The sequence below is a fragment of the Vulpes vulpes genome, chromosome 1 (assembly GCF_048418805.1).
Source record: "Vulpes vulpes isolate BD-2025 chromosome 1, VulVul3, whole genome shotgun sequence".
In the NCBI taxonomy this organism is placed as follows: Eukaryota; Metazoa; Chordata; class Mammalia; order Carnivora; family Canidae; genus Vulpes; species Vulpes vulpes.
The window spans coordinates 161,703,252-161,730,179 of NC_132780.1; positions in this window are offsets into that span (position 1 = coordinate 161,703,252).

A 26,928-nucleotide genomic window follows, 5' to 3' on the forward strand; every position below is an offset into this window, starting at 1 on the left:
TAGATATATTATTACTTTTGGTGCAGTTGTATGAGATTGACTCTTTAATGTCTCTTTTTGTTGCTTCATTATTGGTGTATAGAAATGCAACAGATTTCTGTACATTGATTTTGTATCCTGTGACTTTACCGAACATGTTTATCAGTTCTAGCTATTTTTTGGTGGAGTCTTTTGGGTTTTCTTACATAGAGTATCATGTCATCTACAAATGATGATAGTTTGACTTCTTCCTTGCTGATGTGGATGCGTTTTATTTCTCTGTGTTCTCTGATTGCTAAGCTAACACGTTCAGTACTATTAAATAACAGTGATGAGAGTAGACATCCCTGTCTTGTTCCTGACCATAGAAGAAAGGCCCTGAGTTTTTTCCCATTAAGGATAATATTAGCTGTAGATTTTTCATATATAGTTTTTCTTATATTATAGTATGTCCCTCTAAACCTACTCAACCTTTGTTGAGGTATCGTTAATGGAGGTTGCACTTTGTCAAATGATTTTTCTGCATCTATTGAAATGACCATATGATCATATAAGAATCATATAAGAATATGATCATTCTTATCCTTTCTTTTAATAATGTGAAGTATCAATGTTGATTGATTTTCAAGTATTGAACTACCCTGACAACCCAGGAATAAATCCCACTTGATCATGGTGAATGATTCTTTTAATGTATTTTTGGATTTGGTTTGCTAATATTTTGCTGAGAATTTGTGCATCCACATTAATCAGGGATATTGGCCTGTAGTTCTCATTTTTAGTGAAGTTTTTATCTAGTTTTGGTATCAGGGTAATGTTGGCCTCATAGAATGAACTTGGAAGTTTTCTTCCTTTTCTATTTCTTGGAACAATTTGAGAACAGGTATTAACTCTTCTCTAAATGTTTGGTAGAATTTGCCTGTGGAGCCATCTGGCCCTGGATTTCTGTTTGTTGGGAATTTTTTGATTACTGAATCAATTTCTTTTCTGATTATCAGTCTGTTCAAGTTTTCTATCTCTTCCTGTTTCAGTTTTGATAGTATATATGTTTTTAGGGATGCATCCATTTCTTCCAGGTTGTCTAATTTGTTGGCATATAGTATTTCATAAGATTCTCTTCTAATCATTTGTATTTCTGTGGTGTTGGTTGTTATTTCTCTTCTCTTATTTGCGATTTTATTTATTTGAGTCCTTTCTCTTTTGTTATTTTATTTGAGTTCTATCTCTTTTCTTTTTGATAAGTCTGGCTAGAGGTTTATCAGTTTTATTTGTTTTCAAAGAACCAGCTCCTGATTTCACTGATTTTTTGTTACTATATAATTTATTTCTACTCTGATCTTTATTATTTCCTTCTGCTGTCTTTAGGCTTCATTTGTTGTTCTTTTTATAGCTCCTTTAGGCATAACGTTAGGTTGCTTATTTGAGATTTTTCTTGCTTCTTGAGGTAGGCCTGTACTGCTAAATACTTTCCCTTAAAACTCTTTTTGCTGCATCCCCAAGGTTATGGACTGTTGTGTTTTCATTTTGATTTGTTTCCATGTATTTTTTAGTTTCTTCTTTGATGTCCTGGTTGAGCCATTCATTGTTTAATAGCAAGTTGTTTAACCTCCATGTACTTGTGGTCTTTCCAATTTTTTTCATGTTCAAGGTGGACTTCTAGTTTCATAGTGTTATGGTCAGAAAAAAAACCCATGGTGTGATTTCAATCTTTTTGTATTTGTTAAGGCCTATTTTATGACTTAATATGTGATCTATTCTGGATAATGTTCCACGTGCCCTTGAAAATAATGTGTGTCCTGCTGTTGTAGGATAGAATGCTTCAAATATATCTGTTAAGTACATCTGGTCCAGTGTGTCATCAAAACCATTGTTCCCTGTTTATTTTCTGTTTAGGTAGTCTGTCCATTGATGTAAGCAGTGTGTTAAAGTCCCCTTATTATGGTGTTATTATCTGTTCCTTTATGTTTGTTATTAATTTTTTGTATATTTGGGTGCTCTAATTTGGATTTTGTATTATCTATCTTCTCTAAGCAATTTGTCCATAGTACTTTTTACTTATTGCTATTAATCTTGCTTGCTGAGATCCTAAATCAGCCTTTCCACCTACTCTATGTAAAGAGTTATACACAATGAAGAAATTGTTATATAAAGTGTAGGGCACTGACCTGAACATCAGTTCAGTAGTTCAGTCCAGCTCTGCTACTAATCAAGTGAACTTGCACAGTTCTTTGGATTCCGTAAAATTAAGTGGTACTGTAAATGTCCCAGTAGGGTCCTTCCAATTTTAAAATCACATTATAAATATTTTTTCAATCCCAACATTATTTTGGATCCCAAAAATTCACTATTTCATAACAAATAAAGGCTGTGTCTCCTGGCAGGGAAAATGGACTTAAAATTATTGATGTATAAACAATTCATACAAATAAGTGATAAGAAAAATTGTACAAATGCAATAGACTTGGCTTTAAGAAATATATAACAAAGAATGTTCAGTATAATCAATAATACACAGGTTCAGTTGTGACCAGGATGGTTCACACTGTGCAATATTGAAATCTTTTTTCCTACAGGTCTTTAAAGACAAAGCAGATTCCAAATTGCAGTGGGATGGCTTAAGAAATAGGAAAATTGAGACGACATATCAAACACATTCCAACTCTCTAAGCATTTCCAAGATAATGTCTTCATACTTAACATTTTTTTCCATAAAGAAAGAGTTCTTTTTAATAATCCATGGACATATGTTATTAATTAAACTCGTTCGAATCATAATTTGTACTAAAGTCCCCAGAAGTTAAAAATGTGTATGAGAATTTCAAAACTCCACTCAAAAGGTCACTGCAAAGACATTAAAGGGTATTTACTTTGTTTAGATGTGATGCATTTATGATTAGGGCTGACTCACATTAAGTACAACACTCTAGGGGAATTAAACACACTAATCCAATTATGAGAGTTTCATAGCACTCTTAGAAGAAAGACATTCATCAGATTTCAATTATTTTTAGAAGATCTGTCTTTGAATTTAATTTAAAATGTGATTAAGTTCCCTTTTCTGTTATCTAAACTGAGGTATTGTTTAAGCTTATTCAAAGACAAAAGAATAACATTATTAGTGTTTGGTTTCTTTATGTAGCTTATATTTAACAACAAATTGTCGCATAGTTTTCTTTATATCTGATGATATTATTTTCTCACATAAATATGAGTTTAATATTGGACAGTCTTGAACCCAATAAGGTGCAAACATTACACGGTTTATTTCTTTCTCCCAATCACTGCTTTCAAATATACTTTGTCAAATATCCTTTTCCTGGTCCTTAGCAGGATCTTAGGCAGAACCTAAAGCTTTCAGGTCACTTTGAATATTAAAAAATCTAGCCCATTCTAGGCTAGTTTAAATTTTCAAATCTTATATTCCATTTAGTGTTTATAACCTTGCCTTCCAAAGCATTAGTCAATACAGCCTAAAGGACATAGAGTGTGTCAAGGTCATGATCTGCTTACACTCCTTCAGAGAGGTGAGAACAGAAACATGATACTGAGGAGATGGGGATGGAGCCAAGACCTTTAGTGTTCATTGAATATCTATGTGTTCCTAAGACATTTCTCACCCTTCATGCATCAAGTTAGGGTAATACGACCAGTTTTCAAAGTGGAACATAAAGGGAAATGAGGTTTCTCTTGTGGTCTGGGCAGCTAAAATCAAGCATATCTTCTTTATGTATACTCTCTCCCTTGGCTGTGTGGCTGAAAACTAAGAACTCAAGTCTAACATGGCACTGTCGAACTAAATGTTCCTTGGATCTCTGAGTTGCCATTAGGAGAAAAGTGGTCTTCCCAGTCTGCATCAGATTGTGATGTAAAGAGACATACATCTCTGTTTTACTAAGCCACTGAGAGTCTAGGATTTATTTTTTACCATATTGTAATCTCATGCATCCTATTTAATGCAAAAATAGAGTGGAAGATGAGGCCAAAAAAATAGGCTACACTGTCTTTGACCAAAGAAACAAAGGAAAAAGAGAGGGTAAGTGCATGAAATGACAGCAAACCCACTTGAGCTTGTTTGTACACTGGTGAGAAGAGCCAATAAAGTAAGAAATTAACAATGTAAAGAAGAGAGGAGATCATAGGTGGGTCAGTTTTCATGCAGGGAAATGAAAGACTAAGATTAAAAACACAAATGAAGAAGTCTGGGAAGGAGTATTTGTGCAAAGAAAAAAGGAGAAAATAAAGAAATTAGATGGAAAAATTATTAAAAGTTGTAGAAAATCTAACAAGAATAAAATGGATCACTTTTGCCTATCTTCTGATAGAGGTATAATCAAGGGAATTTCCAAATGACTTGAGCTTGTATTAGCCTTCTCTCACATACTTAAATTTATTCAACTTTATCCCCACAGACCACACTTAATACCTATTCTTAAGGTATATTAAGCTTGATATCTTCTAAATCTTATGTGCTTTTAATGCATTTCTGAGCAGAGTTACTCATGCTCCTTGCACACTAGCAATATCATAAATTAGAATTGGGAATTACTGAGATATGAGTTTACCAACTTGCACTGGATGGAAGTCCAACAGAATTAAGCACAGGTTTTATAGGAAGGTATTTTGTTTGAATTGAGTACCAAACAGAAGGAAAAGGTATATTTCATTTGGAAAAAAAGTTTTAAAAAATAATTTACAGAAAAGTACCATATGCTTTGAATTAAAGAGACTGGAAGGGAGGAATCAAAGGAGGGAGGGAAAGGTGCCAGGTCTAAAATTTTGGTAAGTTGTAAAATACCTCTCCCTCCTATTTCTGCTCTCTCCCATTAAATTCTTAAACCAATAATGACCAGATCAGTGGATAATTGGGCATGCAAATTCATTGTTCCCAAGAAATGAGTTGATAGATTTGGAAATATTAATTTATTTCACATGTGCCAGTATCACTCTCTAAAATCAAGTGATAATTATCATGTCTTGTCCTCAAGAGATCAGTCTTTAACTCTTTCCAGTATCCTATTTTAAAAGCACAGAGTAATTATTAGTTGGTTTCTTCATACAATTGGTAATCAAACCCTCTATCTTCTTTTCCAATATATCTTATATCTGCCCATAGTGTACCATACTCTCTTTCAGCCCTTCATCACCTTATATCCAGATTCTCTAGGTCTTCAGAGTTCCCAGCCCTCCAGTCTATCCTGGATGCCTTCTTAAAGTACTATTTTTATCATGTAATTCTCAGAATTAAAACTTGCAGTGCCTTTCCGTTGTGTATAGTAGAGAGATTATTTACCTAGGATTCAGGGATGGGCTTCAAGGGGATTTTTGAGGGCATTGAAATTCTGTGCAAATTTTTTTATGCTGTATATTATTTTGCTGGTAAAAATATCCAGCTTTCTCATATCCTATGGGAAACTCTAAAAAAGTTCAAGAATCACCAATATATAGAGCAAATCCAAACTCAATGACCAGCATACAAGAAATAATATCAAGCTTGCATTTTACTAGCGGCCTCTAAGTCAGATCTTCTAATGGGTTAGTTCTCCTCATCATATTCATTCACTTATTCATCCACTCAATGAACATTTCTCGAGCACTTTTATGATCCAGACATGATTATGGACACAGAGGATGCATAAGTAAAAGAACAGTTTCATCCTTAAACTATTTCTAAGCTCTTATCAGAACACACCTCTCGGGCAGATGGGGAATTAGGTCTGTGAGCAGGCCTGGTCTTTCAGGAGTTGAAACAAATTATGGGAGTGCAGTAAGAGAAATGGCCCTTAGGTGTCAAGAGCTAGAGGGGGAATGAAAGTAATTTCCAAAGAGATCCATCTAACACATCACGTTCAAAGGAGTGTGTGGGCGAAGAATTAAAATCAAGCAGTAGCAGATTCCAAAGTTCAGCCAAGCTATATGAAACCAATGAATTCAAGAAGATAAGCAGAAAATGGAACATTAAAAAGAGACTCTGGAGTGCCCATACTTACAGCCAGACTCCTTACCATGGAGCCTCCAGATGTACCAGTGAGAAAGGACACTAAAGTGTGCTGAAAGAGTCCTAGAAGCTTTACAGCTGTGGTCACACATAAACTGTCCCTTCAGAGAAGAGCAGGATTTTGTCAGATGGACAAAGGGGAAGGCAGGATAATCCATAAAAGTAGCATTAAATTCAAAGGCCCAGAGACTTGACACAGAGTTTTTTGAGGAATGAAAAGTAGTTTAGTACAAATAGAGGTGTTGGGTAAATTATTTAGTTACAAGTAACCCTTGTATATAGATAGTTGACCCTTGTATATAGATATATAGATAGTTGACATTCCAAAGGAAAATCAGATCTGTAATCCAGAATGTTAGAATAACCAGAGTTTACTAAATCAAGCCCCTTTATTTTACAGAAAAGAAACTCAGGTTTGGGGAAGATATCTGTCTCACCCAAGTTAACTGACAGCACAGTCAACACTGCATTTCTCATTTGCTAGTGTAAGGTTTGTTTGATGTATGCCACACAGCCAGCTCTATAACCTGATCCAAACCATTTGGTCTCATACCAAAATTAGAGGAAAAACCATTCATGACTATAAAGCCAGAGAGTAGGTGGGAAATGGTAATATTTCACTTTAGCAGTTTATAATACTGAACACCTTTGGAGATTCTAATAATAAAAAAGTGTGAAGACACAAAAAGGGAGAGGTAATCCTACCATCTCTGCCCATACCAGAATTAGGGCCTAGCATTGTGTCTGGCAACTAGTCAGTGGTGTGCTGGTAAATATTTAACAACCAGCATTCAGAGCAGGAAGGGTGGAGACTCATTTATAGGGTTTTCTAATTTCAGTAATGTAAATGTTTCCTTCATGGCCAATTTTAAGCTACCAATGTGATATAACTGAGATGCTAACAATTGGCTCTTAGGAGTCAGTACAAGCTGAATCAAATGTACCGCTGTTGGTAGATGACAATAAACACGGAATAAATCCATCAACAACCAACCAACACCTATAGATCTCCAGCCTCCTCCTGGTTTCAGTGAAAGTTTAGCCAGGCCTGCCCATTTGTGGCAAACAAAATGAAATAGTGAATCTATCTAGCTAACAAATGATGCACTTAATAAAAAATATATAAAGAGTTGAGGGGTACCTGGGTGGCTCAGTGGTCAAGCATCTGCCTTTGGCTCAGATCATGATCCCGAGGTCCTGGGATGGAGTCCCACATCAAGCTTCCTCCAGGGAGCCTGCTTCTCCCTCTGCCTAGGTCTCTGCCTCTCTCTGTGTCTCTGCGAACAAACAAATATATACACATATATACATATATACAGAGAGAGAGAGAGAGAACAAGATGAAAACCTGACTCTCTAGTACAAAAGCACTAACCTCCTCCCCACCTCAGCTCACTACCTTGAGCTTGACCCTGCTCCCCAGTGGTGGTGTTGCTCATCACACTTCTAGGAACAAGTGTGACAAAAGCATTGGCCAGAACCAATGGAGAGATATTTTTTTTATTCTAAGTAGCTAAATCATCTAGACTTGATTCTGAAATTATGTTGCGATTAGGCAGATGGAAGTCATGCATAAATCAATGTCAAGTGTGACATTCAGAGGTAATACCAAGCAATGAGAGGAGGCTATATGGAAACTTGTTGACGTTCACAAAGCAACTGATAGAAAAGCAGAGGCGTATTCATTACTATTAATATCATTACTGGTATTGAACCTTTAATGTGGTTAAATGTGAATAATAGGCTCTGGATAAAGTACTACCATTTGGTGTCTCTCTAGGGCTGAGCCATTTATTGCCTGGCCATGACAAAGTGAGTATTTGAATGGTCCTTTAAGGATAGGCATTCAAAGGCTAGAGAATCATGTGGGGCTTCCTCTGAAAGCTTTTACCACTTAATCAGCCAGCTGGCACTTCTGTAACACTCAATGAGATGCTTTCTGGTTCTCCTTCTAGCTTTTTCCTTGTATTTCCATTTCCTAAATTAACTTTGAGCCAACCGGGCCACACTGGCAGCTCTCTGCTGCCCTCTTCTGTCACCAAATGGTAATGACTCTAGTGGCCCCATCCGTGGGACAACAATTCAAGGTCACCAGGATTTTTCTCCCTCAAAACCAGTTATTCTCTGTTCTTTACCTTCCAGCTCCAGTATGTTTCTGTGAACTGTTGACACCTCTTCCTGTTTTGTGCTCTGGCTACAGAAACAACTACCTCTCCTGGATTCTTTCATAACTCCTCTGTTGATACTCGTGAGTCCTTTCCTAAATTTCCACTTCTTTCTTATTAATAATGGATATCTTCAAACAGATAATTCAAGACATGTTTCTTTTACCCTGCATTGACCCCTAAAAGAAAATCATCCCCTTAAATATTTTCAAACAGTCTTATCTGAAGTTATAGTTTTCTATTACAAGACCTAACATTTCTATATTTCTACTACAAGACCTAACACTCCTATACTGTTCACTCTTTCTTTTCATAATCCTAATTTATATAGATTTCTAGGATATGGAGTTAATAGTTTAGTTAGCTGGTGTGTCCCTGGCATTAAAATGACTGGAGTATAAGATCCAGACCTCTCAGAGGCAAATTGTGTAGATCTCTCTGAAAAAAATTAAAATATTACTTACCATGTGAATTTCCAACAAAATTCTGAGAATTCATCAAAACTAGAAAAATAATAGTTAATCACAACTAAAATCAGACAAATATGTATACAAACCAAGATGATAGGGGAAGTAGTACTATTGTCTTGGTGTGGGCATTGGCAAAGGGTTTGCTATGACAACTCATGCCCTAGTTCATGTAGCTATGAGTTGAGGTTTGCCAAAGAGAAAAGATGATTCTTACCTCCTAGAATGCTGCTGAGCTCAGAAATATTGAGGACAGTCTTGATGACTTCTTTAAGTTACGTTTCAGTCCTAAAAATCTAGTGGTCTGCAATTACAGGATTGCAAAAAATATTAGTAGAACATGGCAGCACTTAATCAATGGCATTTAGGCAGAAAGAGGATGTGCTAACCATGTTATCTTCACTGGCCTCTGCACCCCTTCCCCTGTGCAACCCCAATGTACAACTTTATAATTCACAAACACAGGTATGTGCTAATTATTCTATTTTCTAAAGCTATGGAAAGATTCAGTCTGCCAGTATTAGTTCCAAAATGGATGATCTATTCAAAATTAAGTTCTAAGCTTATCCTCTCTAAATTCATCCATAATAATAAGATTTTGGTTCATTTGAACATAAATGCAGCTGAGTGTCTGAAAGCAGGATTTATTAAAATCCCTACCCAGGTTATTACTGAATATGTTGCCCACATGTCTGACATTACTTTTCTAAAAGTAAATTAACATTTACTCAGAAGTGAGCTAAAATGAGTCCACAATGTAAATGAATCACCTCATTTCTATTTTAAATAATTGTACTTTATATTACTTTTTAAACTAACCTCAGGCATTTTCCATTTTTAATAAAGAAGTATCTTTCAAATCAGCTGATCCAAATCAAATTTTATACTGTCAAATTTTATAAAAATAGATCACTTTGAAGTAAGCATTACTTATTATGAGTAATGTAATACCCTTACTATAAAACAGCTTTAAAATTGCTTTGTCATAATATTTTCACTGGATAAAGACATTACCAACATTGGATTTTACATATTCTAAAGAATGAGACACCCCATTCTTGATTTTTAACGTGACAAACATAATTTCACCCATCATATAAATAACCCATGCTATAGAGATTAATCACTTTGCACATGTGGGAAAATATATTCAATCAATCAAATCTTAATTTAAAAAAATGAACATAACCAACATTTAACATGTAGTATATATCAGAACTTAAGATTGAATATAGGTGATATTACTGACAGAACTTACAAGATTCTTCATTTAGCTTGTTCGTACTGCAAACAGATAAGCTTTTGTAAAATCTAGTCTGCCTCAATTATAAGTGCCTAGAAACTAGTAGAACAGGTTTTATATTTCACATAGTCAACACCAAGACAACAAAAGAATAATATAGCTATAAAAATTTGATTTAAACACATATTTCAGTGCTTTGAATTCAAAAGTAAACATAAAGATTAGTCATTAATTTGCTGATGGTTCTTAACATTTCTTGGCTACCTACCAACATTTGTACATTTAAAGCTGTGTAGAAAACCAGTATTTCTTCACTATGGCCACTAGATGGCAGAGACTTGGAGACTAGTTTAAACAAAACAAAACACAAAACAAAACTTTATGGGAATGGTGGGCATAGAGAAATATAGTTTATAATACTTTGGATCAAAGAAGCAAAAAAAATAATCATTAATCTTTCCTTATATCATATTTAGGTTTCCTATATAAAGATTTAGGATATTAGAATTTTGCAATTTGGCATACATGGCAGTAGGGAAGAAAATTGGTGGTGAAAGACAAAAAAATTTTCCGTGAAATTTGTCTGTTTTTCACTAAAAGAAATATTACAGTAGAAGAGCAATAAAGGGAATCTGTAGAAGTTAAAACTCATGGTTCTCCCCTCCACTCACTTTGGAATGAACATAGATAAATATATGTATGCAACTATTAAAAATGTACTCTTACATATTAATAAATTAGTTGAATTTAAATTTAAGTCATCTGGTGGCATTCTGAGCTATGCAGATGCCTTTAAATGCAACTTCGTATTTATAAATCCCAATAGTAATTTTTACTCCAAATAACATTTTTAACAGCTTTATTGAAATAAAATTCACATACCATATAATTCGAGCACTCAAGGTGTACAATTAAGTATTTTTCAGTATAACCACAAAGCTATACAACCATTACCACAATCTAATTTTATAATATTCTGTCCCCTTTAAAAGAAACTCTGTAGCAATTGGCTGTCAGTACTCATCTCCTTTACTACCCATCTCAGTAACTAATTTACTTTATGTGTCTATGGATTTGCTTATTTGGGGTTTTTCATGTAGATGGAATTGCACAATATATGGTCCATTGTGATTGGCTTCATACCCTTATTGTAATGTTTTCAAAGTTTATTCATGTTGTCTCATGTATCAGAACTTCATTCCTTTTTATGGCTGAAAATATTCCATCCTATAGATATATCATACTTTCTTTATCCATTCATCAGTTGATAGACATTGATAGACATTATTTATTTGAAAGACAGAGAGAGAGAGCATGAGTGGGGGGGGAGGGGCTTTTGGCTATTATAAATAATGTTACTATGAACAATGGTACACAAGTATCTATTTGAATCTCTGTTTTCAAATTTTGGGTCACATACCTAGGAGCGGAATTACCAGGTCATAGAATTCTATGTTTAGCTTTTTGAGCAAATGTCAAACTGTTTTCCAGAGTGGCTGCACCATTTTACATTCCCATTAGTGATGCACAAGTGTTCCAAGTGCTATTTTCTGGAGATTGTTTGTTTGTTTTTTATAACCATCTTAGAGTGTATGAAGTGGTATTTCATTGTGGCTTTCATTGTATTTTTGGTTTTCAAAAACCAGTTTTTCTATCTCCTACTTCATCTTGACTTTGAACATGTTACTTATGAATTATAAAATTCTCAAATTTTATGACATGACACTGTTAAATTCACTGAATTCTTATTTATATCTATTCATTTTGGCTCTTGATAAAAATTACTATAAAGAAACTTGTTTAGAAGACTACTCATAGTAAAACATCATGTTACTAACTGGTCAAATTTTTTTACAAGTGCTGTTTTTCAGACTTGACTGCAATCTACTAGTGGCAATGGCAGATGACACAAAATGCTTCCTATATTTATTTAATAAAAGTGATATACAGGGGTGCATGGGTGGCTTAGTCAGTTAAGTGTCTGCCTCTGGCTCAGGTCATGATCCCAGGGTCCTGGAATGGAGTCCTATGTTGGGCTTCCACTCAGCAGGGAGTCAGCTTCTCCCTCTCCCTCTGCCCTTCTTCCCACCCCACCTCCCCACCCCCCACTCATGCTCTCTGTCTCTCAAATAAATAAATAAAATCTTTTTTTTTAAGTGATATACAATGTGGTGAGGACAACTACTACCACCTGTTATTGAACATTGTACCAGTCATTTACATATGATTAGCCACTGGTTTGAGGCAGCAAATTTAGTAAACTACTGAACTTGGATTCAACAAGAGATGTCTGACTTCTAAGGGCAGTTGTTCTGGCTTCTTTATTGTGTCTGTGGAGATGATAGGATTGTATTAAATTTCCCAATGAAGATGTAATATACGCTTCTGTAGGACTATAGACAGGATTTGAATTTGTAATGATAACACCAAGGAGGCCTGGGGACAATAAGACCTTCTATTTCAAAATGTGTACCCACCCAACATTTTAATACAAGTATATATATATATATATATAACTGTAAGAAGCATAACAGAATGTGAAGCATGACAGTATTCATTCATTTGTTCTTTCCTTTATTCATTCATTCAGCAAATAGAGAGTGATGATCCTATGTTACACAGTGCCCTAGGCACTGAAGATACATTGATGAACAATAAAAATCTTGCACTTGGGGACCTCCCTTGAGTGAATAGACACAGAGAAGAAATGCAGGTACCTAATAATAAAATAAGCTCATTTTTGATGATGAAAGAAAGCTCAAAAAGATTTCAAAAGAGTGATGAAATAAAGAGTTGTGGCAGCGAGGGGCTACATTGGCTCAGAGAGTCAGACAAGATCTCTCTGTGAAGGCGACATTTGCACTTACACCAAAAAAAGATGAGAAGGAGCCAACTATGTCACGATCTGAGAAAATAGAGTGCCAGGCGGAAGGAACAGACAAAGCAAGTGAAAACATATGGAGATGACAACTAGCATAGCTGTTGCAGGAAGAGGCAGATGGCTACAGAGGTTGGAACATAGTAGATGGCAATGAGAGTGGTGGTGATGAATCTGGGGAACAGGTGAGATCAGGTTGTGCAGGCTTGTTGGCCATGATAAGGACTTTGGGCATTGGTCTAATTGAAGGGAGGAGACTTTAGAGGATTTCAAGCAAAAAAAATAACATGATCAGTGGATATAGTAGAAGTGATTATGTGTATTTTAGAAGTAGATATATTTTCAAAGTAGTATATATTTTAGAAGTAGAACCAAGAATATCTTGCTGACATATCAGATATTACAGTTAACAGAAATAAAGGACTTACATTTATCAGAAGGTCTTAAATTAGAAAATATAATTCATGTTTTTGTTTTTGTTTTTGTTTTGTAAAACAGAAAAGAAAATGTAAATTTCCTAACAGGGTTGAAATTAAAATAAGAGGAAAGTCTCTATTTCTCACTTTTTTCCTCTGGAGGAAAATTTAAATTTTCTATCACTACATCAGATTATGCATTCCAACCATTTTAATCACACCATGCCTCTGCCAGTAATGACACATAGTTTATTATATTTATTGTTATATACAGAACATTGTTCTTAGAAAAAAGAATAAACTACTTTACTATAATTACCAAAGGGCTCTTCATTTAAATAGTTACATGTGCTCCTGGTGGTAGACAGGGGTAGCTGCCCCACAATCACAGCCTCTGTCCCTGCAAACTACCTTGATCTGTAATCCCACCTGAGAAACCAGCCAGACATCCATGTTTGTACCACGTACTTTCATTTCCTAACCCCAAGACACATGTGAATGGACCAAGATTACCCATGGCTGGCTAATTTATTGGCAGAGGATTGATAGAACAGAGACAAAAAGAGCCCCTTCAGGTGTTGGTTCTGGAGCTGAAAGGCCAAAGATAAAGAGCTTGAAGCCAAACCACAGTAAAACAAAGCCAAGCACATGCTGCAGTTAGAGGGGAGCAAAAATTGTGAATAGCGGGCTAGGGTAGGAGAGAGGGAACATGAGGCTGGGATGAAGGCAGTAGAAAGTGGCAGACCAAAAAGCAGAAACAAGAGAGCATGCAGACTCAGAATTTAAGAATCTTTTGGTTTGGGTGGGTGTCTTACAACTAGAATTGCTGGCTGAGACACTCCCTTACTCCATTTAAAATATGCTGCTATTTACAAGTACTTGGCTTTCACTTAACTTTTTTTAAAAAGATTTATTTATTTGAGAGAGAGTGTGAGAGCAGGGGTGGGGAATAGAGGTGCAGGGTGCAGTAGGGGAGGAGAGTCATAAGGAGAGGGAAAGAAAATCTCAAGCAGACTCCATGCTAAGTGCAGAGCCTGACTCAGGGCCCAATCTTACAACCTATGCCCCTCACTTAACCTTTTTTCAAGGCCTGGCTTTAGGATGGCCACTGTTGGATATTGTTCAACAACTGATCTATCTTTTCCATTTCAAGGAAACAATGGTTCTGTCTCAGAGTATGAGTCTTTCAAGATAGCGTCAGGCTACCAAGGTCATGAAACACTGTGATTCTGAGAAAGAGAAGAAAGTTAAAAATTACAGCTCCTTTTTCCACGAACCCTTAACTGATATTATTCATGCCACTCAAAACTTTCAGGATGGTCACAAACTAAGAGTGAAAACCGTAAGAAAAAGCAAAACTGACCAATTTTATTTGATCCAGCCCCAGTTTGCGAGCTGAGATTAGAATATGTTTGGTGATAAGGTGCAGTATATGAGAGTTACAGGTGTGTTATCACATTGTGCTATATCATGGGGCCAAAATAAAAAGAAACTGTGAAGGGCTATCACTAGAAATATGTGGGAACCTGATAAGGAAAAGGAAGTCTGGAATGTGACAAAGTCCACAGATAAATTTAATCAAGTGTAGCAAAACTCTAATAAATATTCTGGGCACCAAAAGATCTGAAATATAAACAAAGATAATGTGATACATTTTTAATTGTATACTCCCACCCATACTATCTTCCTATTTATATTGTATATGTATATACGTATAAATTCATGAAGAAAGGGCTTCAAGAAGACCCACCAACTGGTTATAGCCATAATTGCCTCTGGAGAAGCCATCAGGGAACAGCAGTAGTCAGAGGGAACTTGGGCTTTATCCCAAATGTCTGATTTTGGTTCGTTTTGTTGTTGTTGTTGTTTTTACAATGAGATTATATTCATGAATTTCTTCTATAATTAAGCATGTCTTTTAATTATATAAGAGAAATATGAAGAAAGGTTTTAAGTGAAAGAAATTCTTTAAATCATGAGAACTATGCTAATGTGAAAAGAGTTGCAAAGGTCAAGGATGCAATGTTGCCCCATTTGCCAACATGCGAATCTATGGAAATCATGCCTAAAGGCTTACAAATTCATACTACCAAATTCTGACACAAAACTTTTTTTACAAGTCCCTCTAGCCAATTGTTTCATTGAAATGGGAAAGGATAAGATCTACTACTGCTAAATGAGTAAGCTGTGTTAATTCGAAAGTACTAGATTCCATTAGAGTTTCAGTTCTCAGCAAAAGATGAATTGTTCTGGATCTTTCTCACCCAAACTTGATAAAATCTGAAAAGATGGCCCTGTGAAAAATCTGATAAGAGATCAGCTGAAGTGGTAGTGCTAAAGGACCCTCACTTCAAAGCCTTAATGCTTTATGCTTCTGTTGCAATAAGTTAGCAGGGGACAACCAGGAAACAATGAATGATAGGCAAGCCATTCCAAGAATTGCTATTAAGAACACAACCTAAAGTTGAAATACCAATCTTGTCATTTTTTAATCACTCTGTTCAAGCCACCTTGTTATTTAATGTATAACTGAGATTTCTAAAATCAAGCCAAAAATTTCCCCAACCCTTTATACTAATCACACTTTCAAAACATGATTTTAAAAAAAGAAAGAGAAGATAAGAAAAAAGAATAGTGAGAAATTTACTTGCTTGGGTGCCAGATATCTCAAAGCTTTCCAAAAGCATGACCTAATCTAAAATGTTCTAGAAGCAAAAGATAAAGTCATATTTATTTCCATTAACCTTACAGACATCTTACCTAACTCATTGAAGGTGTTTAGAAGGAAAATCTGGAAGATGAGATCATGATTTTCAGGCTAAAAAAAAAAACACCACTGAAAAACTACATGTTAGAAAAAATTTCAGAATGTCTAGGAGAAGGAATATAAAAGGAAATTTTCCTTGGAATTATTTCCTTCTGTTTTTGAGGGGGAAAACACAAATAAAGACAATTTTTTAAAGCACTCTTTTGTGTGTGCATGTGTGTGTGCGTGTGCCACCAAATCACAATTAAAGGGTGACAGACTTCCAACTGACTTCCCATTAATAACTCCAGCTTTGTACACATCCATCCATTTTCTTAGACAAGGCCTGTGTGCCCCAAACCATGCATTTTTACAATGGCTGGAGATAGCCTGGGAGTGGTCCTGTAGGCCCCAAAGCAAGTAGATCTCACTGGATTCTGGTAGAATTAAACTCATGATCCTGGCATCTGCTAGGCTGTAATCAAAAGAGTTTATAAACAATAACTGCTCATGTAAAAGCAGTTTTCAAGAGTAATGATGGTATGAACAGTATTTGAGAAAATAAAAGTATGTTAGCGAAGACTTGAATAGTAAATAGTATAGAATACATTTCTATTTTCAAATCATGTCCAAAATACTTCTTTGCTGTTGTTTTTAAACCTTAGATAGCTTTTGGTGAAATAATTTTGAATGTATTTTTTAAACCTAAAGGGGTTTTTTTTGTGTGTGTTTTAAAAGTCTACCTTCTCAAAAAATAATCTGTGTCAAAAATAAGTTCATAAGACTGTGAGTTAAGGATTCATTGCTATGGGAACCATAAGAAGCTCTTGATCAGCTAAAGTTGGAGCAAGTTAGTAATTAATAAACTAGTAAGCTAGTAAACTAACAAATTTTCTGCTGATATAGAAAAATAAAAGCAACCACAAGGTTTAACACAAACTACCAGCAATATTTAGCTGCATAGATAATGGCTCTTAGTAGATCCCAAGTGAACGCAGTGGCCAGAAAAACCAGGAGTGAAAAACTGTGATGGCTAGTTTTATGTGCTAACTTGGGTATGCTATGGCATCCAGATATTTGGTCAAGTGCCAGTCTGGATGTTGCTGTAAAGGTATTTTTTAGATGATATTAACATTTACTACAGCAGTGGACTTAGAGTAAAGCAGATTATACTCCATAATGTGGATAGGCCTCATCCAAGGCTTTAAGAGAAAACAGACTGAGGTTCCTCAGAGGAAGAAGTAAATCTGTCTGCAGTCTGCCTTTGAACCCTAGTTGCAACATCAACACTTACCTGTGTTTCCAGCCTGCTGTTCAATCAACCCAGATTTGGACTTGCTGGCCTGTACAATAATGTAAGCCAATTCTTCAGATCCCTCTGTGTCTCTCTCCATTTCCATCTGTTCCTGTCTCTCCATAAATAAATGTATATAAATTTATATTTATATATATAAATATATGTGCATATATACATACATACACATACACATACATCCTACTGGTTCTGTACTTCTGGACAACTCTAATACAGGAACCAAAAACAAACAGTTTCTCTCTTGCCTTAGCAGGTTTTTCCTCCTAAAAATTAAAGGGGGGGAGGGGAGAAAAAGACAAATACCTGTCCCATGATTACTTTTAAATATCTGCATCTCCAAGGAAAAAGTGAAGGCAAAGATCTTGGGTTCATTTATTCCACAAATGCTTTTGGGGCACCCACTCCACAGCAAACCCTGCACCACCCCCATTCTCCTAGAGAATGCAGCAGAAAATGAAAGGGTCAAAACCTCAGCCCTTGTGGAGTTTACCATCTAGTAACAAGATGCAGATGATAGACAAATAAATATACAATGGATTAAATGGTGTAAGTGCTAGGAATAAAAGTAAAGCAGGAAAGGGAAATAGAGAAGAGGGGTTGCTATTTTAAGTGTGGTGAACAGGGATGGCCAAAAGGATATCAACAGAAGTGAGTGCCAGGCTCAGGAAAGAGCATGTGCAAAGGTGCAGGAAGGGCATGTGCCTGGTGTATTCATAGAACAGCAGGAAGCCCAGTCTGGCTGGAGCAGACTCATCCAGGGAGAGAATAACGGAAGACAAAATCTTTCTCTGAGTGAGGTGAGAAACTATTAGAAGGTCTTAGACAAAGGAATGACATGGTTTGACATGATTCTGAACAATACTCTGGCTGCTGTCTGGAGGATAGATTATAGGAGGGCAAGAGTAGACTAAGGGAGACTTTTAAGATGCTATACTCCAGGCAAGAAGAAATGGTAACCATAGTCATTCAGTGGTAGTTATGCAATCCCATTGATACATGGACATCAGAATTCCAAATTAGAGATGGCCCTTTTGAAAATACCAGTTTGAAGGCTGCAGTTGATTATGGCATGGAGTGATGATCAAGGCTTATGCATAAACCCAAGTAAGCATTCTTGGAAGTTCCTTGGCAGGGGACAGGCAGGAGGATCCATCAGAGACATTGCAATTACAAGAACTACATTTATAATCATAGCTAAAAATGCTTGAGATGTTCAAGATTCACAGCTATAAAGAAAGGGTGTGGGACCAAAAGGGACATAGTGTGCTCTGCTGTCTAAAAAAAAGGGAGCAATGGCTTTCCTACTCTGTCTCTAGAATTATCCCAGATAGGCAAAATGTTGGCCATGTTTTCGCATTCAGTCTGGCTTCTTGGCACATATATCTGTATAACACAGATGCATCAGGCTGTCTTGGCAACAGCCATTATGATCATCCACTTTAGTCTTCTTGCAATGATTCAATGCTCAATAACAAACTGAATATAATGTAGCTTCCTATGAGAATTTCCTATGAGAAGTGAGTTCCTATACTAGTGATCATGAACTTTAAATTCTGCTTGATTTATGCTTTATTTATGCTTCTCGATGTAAGTTAATAAACAGGTTCAGTGTACTATTTATATGAAGGTCATGAGTCTAACTCATAGAAATCAACATTCTTATATCTGAATGCTAAGGAAATTTCAGGGCTCTGTCTTGCTAAACCGAGGAGCAGACTATAAATCCATGGCAATGCTCTCTTGAGAATTTCAGCATTAACAGGCCAGTCTCTCAGGTAATTTGAGTTGTCCTTTGAAAGAGAATAAGAGTTTATTAGGTGAAGAATTCAGGAGGAAAGTGCAAAACCAGAAACAGAAAATGGAGAAATGTGTCATCATTTAACATAAATGAAGCAGAGACCGAGTGTTTGAGCAATATCAGGAGAGAAGTTTGGGAAGGATTTTGGGGTCAGAATATCTCTTGAATGCCATAATGAAAAGTCTGGATTCTTTCCTAAGGCCAGAGAGAATGGGAGCTATTTGTAAGCTGAAGAGAAATACAGAGGAGGGGTACCTGGGTGGCTCAGTCAGTGTCGTATCTGCCTTTTAGCTCAGGTCATGATCCTTGGGTCCTGGGATCGAGTGCCGCATTGGGATCTCTGCTCAGCAAGGAGCCTGCTTCTCTGTTTCCCTCTGACCTCCCCCACTCGACCCCCGCAAGCTTCTGCTCCCTCTCTTTCTCTCTCTAATAAATAAAGAAAATCTTTAAATAAAAAGAAATACAGATGAATAGGGATATGTTTTAGGAAAATATGTCTGGTGATAGTATGAAGGATTAGACTAGAATAGAGAAAGACTGGATGAACTTCAATGAGTTAGGAAGCGTTTCAGCAGAAAACTATATGGACCTGAATAAAGGCAGGGGCAATATGTACAGACAGGATGGAGAATGAACAAGACAACACAAAATAAGCCATATGTGAATATTAATGGATAAGTACTGGTAGAGTTAGCTTAGCCAAATAGTTGGAAAGCAGGCTCTTTCACTGAGATAGGCAATGGAAATGGAGATGCAAGTTTTGGGAGGGGTTTGTTGAGCTCAGTTTTAAACATGTTGACTTTGAAATGTCTATGAGTCGTTCAAGTGGAGATGTCCAGAAAGCAATGGATCACAAGTCTGTGGTTCAGGAGAGTCATATGAATATAAGCTCTAACTTTGGGAATTGCTATACAATAAGCAAACTAATAGATGTCAATGAGTTAGAATTTGACAGTGCTGTGGGTGGTTCAGGGAGTGAGGTATAAAAAGATTAAGAGTGAAATTCCAGACACTCACAATATATAAGGTGTTGACAGAGGTTAAAAGGAGTCATGAAAAGATTCCAAAAAGTAATCAAAAGTATGAGGAGAGAGTAAAATGAGCAATGTTATAAAATTCAACAGAAATATTTTAGGATGAAGAAAGAAGTCAGCATTCCCAAATGCTCCAGAGTGGGCAGAAGAAAATAAAGACAGAAAAAAGGCCATTCCATGTAGCAGTGAAGTCGTTGGTGATCCTTGCCAGAACCATTTCAATGCGGTGATGGGGGCAGAAATAAAATTGCAAAGACAGCAGGTGAGAACAACTGTTTCGAGAAGTTTGGAAGAAATCAAATGGCAGCTTGTGAGAGAGGATCAAAGAAAACATCGTCAGACTAAAGACTCTGAGTCTCTTTCTTCTTCTGTATTCCCTCAATCCAATCAAAGTTATGTTCTGTTGAAAGTTCATGCAAATTCTTTTCAAGACTGTCCCTTCCTCTCTTTCGGTTGTTTGTCAATCCTTCTTGCTTTATCTCTGATCTACTTCCAATCCTCTGAACAACTTTCCCTGCTTCTGATTATTCTCCCTCCCAGCCATATACCACATACCTGCTGTTAGATGAATCTTCTAGAATGGCAGTTTCTGAATGTGATTCTCCACTTAAAAAACTTCAATGATTCCTCATTGTCTCTTATTCACACTTCAGCCTGACATCTGACATTTGTCGAGGACTGATCCTCTCTCTACTTCCTACCCTGCTTTAGCCAAGATGGACTTCTCAACTGTTCTCATGTTCCAAGCATTGAGCACACTCTTCCTCCTAACTGATATACCATTTGGCTTTTCTCAAGTAATCAATCCTACCTGTCCTTCAGGGATCAAGCTAACTTCCAAGTCTTTATGTAAAGGAAGAAAGAAAAGGATGTGAATTACTAAGCAAGTTCATCTATTTTACCTTACTAGTGGGCTAGAAAGAAGGGAAGGGTGAAAAGAGAAGGGAAAACAGCCGAAGAAAATAAGTAACAATGTCTATATCAATGTGGAGATCAATAACCATGCAATTTTGAAAATAATATTCCTGACTATGCATTTATATACTTTTGGTATTTAAGTTACCTATTTACTCCAAACTGCTTTTACAGTACCATAACAACTGCTGTATTTAAAGGTTTCTAGCATCCTACTGAAAATGTATATGTATAATTGCTATTTGATAGGTTTGGGACCCAGTTTTGTAACTCAACCACTAGAGAAAAATACCCTGGGAACTTTTAAAGAATATGCGCGTTAATGGAGAGTCTGTTCTCACATCACTTGGGGGCTACACACCCCCAACTACAAACCCCTGCTCTGTGAGTCCTCACTGATGAATGAGCTGGTTGCCCCAGGTAGGGGTTTGAGAACTATTATAGAGTATGTGAGGGGGAAAAGTCAGAACTGTTATGAAATATCAGGCTTCCTAGTGAAAAGGAAACACAAAAAATGGAAGAAATTAGTTAGGTGACTTCAATTCCTCAGAATATAAAAAATATCCCCCAGGAAAGTATTAAATGGTATAAGGAGATTTTTTTCCTCCTGGATAGTCACATAAAAACTTGAAAAATATGTAAGGAATGCAATATCAAAGTAAAAATAAATCAGCCAACAGACTGTCTCCAATCTGTTAGATGACATCCTTAGCATATTTTTTAATTAAATAAGCTGACTTTTAAAGTTGTTTTGAGAGTCTAAACAACTACTTTGTTTTCCTAATATGACTGCATGTCACTCTGTATTCCTTGTCAATCATATTTATGCTTCTGTGTCCCGTAGACAGATGATGGCTGCTTTTTCCCGCAACACTGTATTAATACCCCTTAATGACATGGATACAATTCCATTGAGGCAGTCATCTCTTTATTCAGTTTATGAACGCCAAATAGTCCCAAGCTGTTTTGATGACTAGTACCTTAGACCTGTGTAATTATTGTTTTACTCATAGCAATGATAGTTGCCATCTTAGATTTTAATGGTTTTGTGTCTATTTTCATTAACAAAAGAAAACAGAACGGTTTGAAATGAGTTGGCACTCAGCTCTGATGAAAGATACTAAGGTACCAAAAATTCAAATTCCATCCCATAATTTTTAAAATAAGAGACATGCCCCATCACTTGCTTTTTTAGCTTTCACTCATGGTGAACATCAGAATCACTTACTCACAGGTGCTTGTTACACTCACAGATTTCCACACTGGGAAATTACGAGGTCAAAAAATCTGCATCTAAAACAAGAACTCAGGATGGTCCTTGAACTCTAGTTTGAAAATCACTGACCAACTTCTTCACTTACACATAATGAAACTGAGCCCAAGAGGTTAAATAACTTACCCAGAGTCACATAGCTAAATCATGACAATCAAGTGTGGAACTGAGGTAGCCTAACTCCCAGCTCTGTGCCCTTCCCATCCTGACACCCTGACACCCATCCTGACTGCCCTGCCCCTAAATTCCTTCAACGGAAGCAGTCACCTCTTTGGCCCCTCCTATGAAGAGAAGCTCACACACAGTATTTTGTAGGTACCATATACCAGAAAGAAGTTACCAATGAGTGAATAGAAGAAAGACTGCTGGAGGTCCCTGGGTGGCGCAGCGGTTTGGCACCTGCTTTTGGCCCAGGGCGCGATCCTGGGGACCTGGGATCGAGTCCCACATCGTGCTCCCGGTGCATGGAGCCTGCTTCTCCCTCTGCCTGTGTCTCTGCCTCTCTCTCTCTCTCTGTGACTATCATAAATAAATAATGAAAAAAAAAAAGAAGAAAGACTGCTCTCATAAGGGGAATTCAAACTATACAAGCACCAGTGGAACATTATGGCAAAATGTCAAGAGCTTTCTGAGAGATCCAAAGAATACCATGATATGGCAAGTTTACTTATTTACCCACTTAATGTGACTAAAAACATAAAAAGAATAAAAATAAGATTTGATAACAACTAAGTATAACTAAATCTCAGAAAGGCTATATCCTGAATTTACCTTAGCTTTCTGAATTTCAGCTTATTCTCTGTGAAAATATATACTATACAGGATTATCCTGAGTACAACAATATGATATGAACAGTGTTTCATGCAGTCCTAGCACATGGTAGATACTCAGTGAAATTTTTAAAAAAAACATATGATGGGAAGACCAGGGAGATTACAGTTACATACATACCACAGTAGAATTGTTGATGCTTCCCATCAGTAGAGTGCTGTAGAAATTAAAAACATAGCAGATTGAAGACAGATTTAGGAGATTTGAGGGAACACTTATGTATGAAAACATGGATGGAGCTAATAGAATACAATGTTGAACAAAAGAAGCAAGACATAGTAACATAAACACTATGACTGTAAACATTAAAAACAGGCATGACAAAACTATATTTTGGGGAATTCATATTTAGGAGGCAAAACTACAAAGCAAAGCAAGCAATTAATGAAAACACCAGGATGATTGTTCCCTCTAAAGGGTACAGAGGGAGTTGCCATGAGGAAAGACACATGAGGGACTTCTGGGGTAAAGGCCATATTGTGTTTTTTGAACTAGGTAGTAGTTTCATTAGTATTCCCTTTAACATAATTATCTATTTTTGTGTTTCATGCATTTATATGTATGTATGTTATATTTTACAGTAAAAACTTTTAAAGGTTTTTTTTTTTTTAAAGAAACAGAGGGAGACAGAGACCTAGGCAGAGGGAGAAGAAGGCTCCTTGTGGGGAGCCCGATGAGGGACTCCATTCCAGGACCCTGGGATCATGACCTGTGCCAAAGGCAGACTTCAACCACAGAGCCACCCAGGCGTCCCTAAATGTTTTTTTTTTTAATTTATTTATGATAGTCACAGAGAGAGAGAGAGAGAGACTGGCAGAGACACAGGCAGAGGGAGAAGCAGGCTCCATGCACTGGGAGCCTGACGTGGGACTCGATCCCGGGTCTCCAGGATCCCGCCCTGGGGCAAAGGCAGGCGCCAAACCGCTGCGCCACCCAGGGATCCCCCTAAATGTTTTTAAAAAGACAAATTTAGTAGATAAACCTAGAAGGAGGCACTAGACATTCTTATTATAGACATTTGAGTTGTGTCTCCACATGAACTACCAAGATAATAGAGTACAGCTGTGCAGCAGGCTTATGTAAATATTTATCTGTGTACTGGCCCAGACAACTCACCCTGGAGGTGTTGTGAAGTTTAATTGGAAGGCATTTGATCAGAGGTTCCCAGGATCCATTCAACACAAATATATAGCCAATCTAATTCCATATGACTTACTAGTTGAGTGATGATTATATTCAAAGTCATCATAGTCTTAAAAATAGTCATGTTTGTTTGTTCCAACAATGCTTTCAGACATAGTTTCTATGGTTCCCAATTCCATATGGAGAAATAATGTATGTCCTGAAGGGGAAGATGACTAATTTTTTGAGCTTTACAAGGGCAAAAGTTGTTGATTTGCTACTTTTGGTTAACACATCTATAGCAAAATAAATGCAGAATATTTTCAGAGACTAAACTAAAACTTTAACTGAGACATTAGAAGATGAAAATATAGTCAATGGTGATGGTTTATCATTCCATTATTTGAATTGACTAATACTATCTTGATACCTCAATGAGACTGTTTGGGATGTGGTGCCTATGTGTGTTGTATCATTTGTTTTAAGTTGCAGAATAGCTAGAAACTTAAAATTAAAAAAAAAATTGGTTGCAGAGTTAGTGACGACTGTTTCCACACATTTGAATTTAAATGTTTCTAATTTACTGTGGTTTATTATCTAAATCCAGAAAAAATGGACCTAACTTAATAATATGCTACTTCAAAATTAATCATATTTACCTTAATGAAATCTGTCATACAAACAAAACAGTACAGTTTAAACACACAACCTAAAGAATAATAATAAAAAAGAATAATAATAAAGCAAACACCCATGCACCCACCACAGAATTTAAGAAATATAATATAACAAAATCTTTGTTTCCCTCTCTCCCTTATAAGAGATGAAAGCTAACCCTAATTTAATGAACATCACTCCATGCTTTTCTCTGCAGTTTTGCCACCTGTATGCAGTATATAAAATTATGCATATGTTTAACTTTATATTTTTAAGATGTATTTATTTATTTGAGATAGAGAGAGCTCAAGTAGGGGGGTGGCAGGGAAGAGGAGCAGAGAAAGAGGGAGAAAGGGAATCCCAAGCAGACTCCCTGCTGAGCATGGAACCTGGTGCAGCTCAACCTCACCACCCTGAGATTGTGACCTGAGTTGAAACCAAGAGTTGTATGCTCAACTGACTGAGCCACCCAAGCACCCCTAGTTTTACATGTTTTTAAGCATTATATAAATGAAATCATGTGATAGCATTCTTCAATAAATTTTCTTCATTCAGCATTACATTTTTTAGATTTACCATGTCGATAAATGTATCTGTACTTCATTTTGTTCAATGTTATATATCCAGTTGTATCAGTATGTACCATAAAGTACTCCTTCTTATATTCATGCAGAAGGCATTTGGATTGTTTCCAGTTTCAGTTTTTCTTTTGCTTTTTCCTATTACAAAAAACAATGCTGAGCACAATCTTAGACATGTCTCTTGGCACATGGGCGAAAGTTTCATATGAGTGAATATCTAGGAGTGGAATTCCTAGATCATAAGTATACATATCTTTAACCTCAGCAGATAATGCCAAATTATTTTTCCAAAGTGGTTGTACAAGTTTATATTCTTCAATGTTTGAGTTTACTTTTCAATCCCATTTATTCAGTTACAAATAAAGCAACAGTATGAACTTTCCTTTGTAAATCCTCTTGGTTACAAGTATTAGAAACAAACTCTAAAAGGAGAAATTGATTGGCTCACATAACCAAACTGTAAAAAGGGTAAAGGTAACCAAACTGGCCTTGGATGTGAATTTGAATCATCAGGAAATGAAATTTGAATTTCATCAGGACTTCTCTGGCTCTTATTTCTGCTTCTCAATGAATGTGCTGGTGTCATTCTCTCAGAATGTCTCTCTGTCAAGCAAAGGGACATTGTTTCTGTAGATCCAGATTCACTTCCTTGCAATTTCTTCTCTGTTCCAGGTTGAACTATCCTGACGAGATCTGTGATTGGATCAGCCTGGGTTACAAGATCATACCTTAAATTAATTATCACTGTGGCCAGTGGGTGATGCACTCTGATTAGGTCACATGATCATTTATGTGGCCAGAGGATTAGGGACTTTGTTGTCATATAAGAGGGAAGAGAAAATGAGCAGATAACAAATATGCACTAGTGTAGGCAAAACCAGTAAAGAATTATTATAACTGGGATTGTGGCTAAATGCAATAAATCTCTTATCTAAACCTCACATGGATAAAAATTATCCTTTTTACCCCCTAGAAACCAGAGGACACAGAGGGTATCACAGTGGAAGACCTTGATTCTTCCACAATCAGGAAGTCAAGGAAGGCACACCTCTCTCTCCACTTACGTAGGCACCACATGTGAAGGAGTCACAAGCAGGAGATGTGAGAATGGAAGGTATCTGAGAGCTTGAGCGTATCCTCCTTGAGACTGAACTTTACCCAGAAGGATTCTTTAGGTCATAGGGCTAGAGTAAGTTTTAAATGTCATAGGCTTAACAAGTATTTCCACTTATCAGAAGCTGGAAGCTTCAAAAAAGATCTGAATTGTTACAGACAGAAACAGATAACATATATTCAATGTAACTGAGCTGTGGATTAATACTACGGGCTTTTAAATTCCTGCATCAGTCTTCCGGCTTAGGCGGTACTGACAAAACCTCCTCTCAGCTTTTCCTGGCTCCAGGCTCCCTTGTCTCCATTTGGTCCCCTTTCTGCTTCAGTTTTGGCATCACAGAGCCTTGCCATCAGGATGCCATGTAGAGTCAACGTCCATGCCACCTGGAAATGAAAAGAA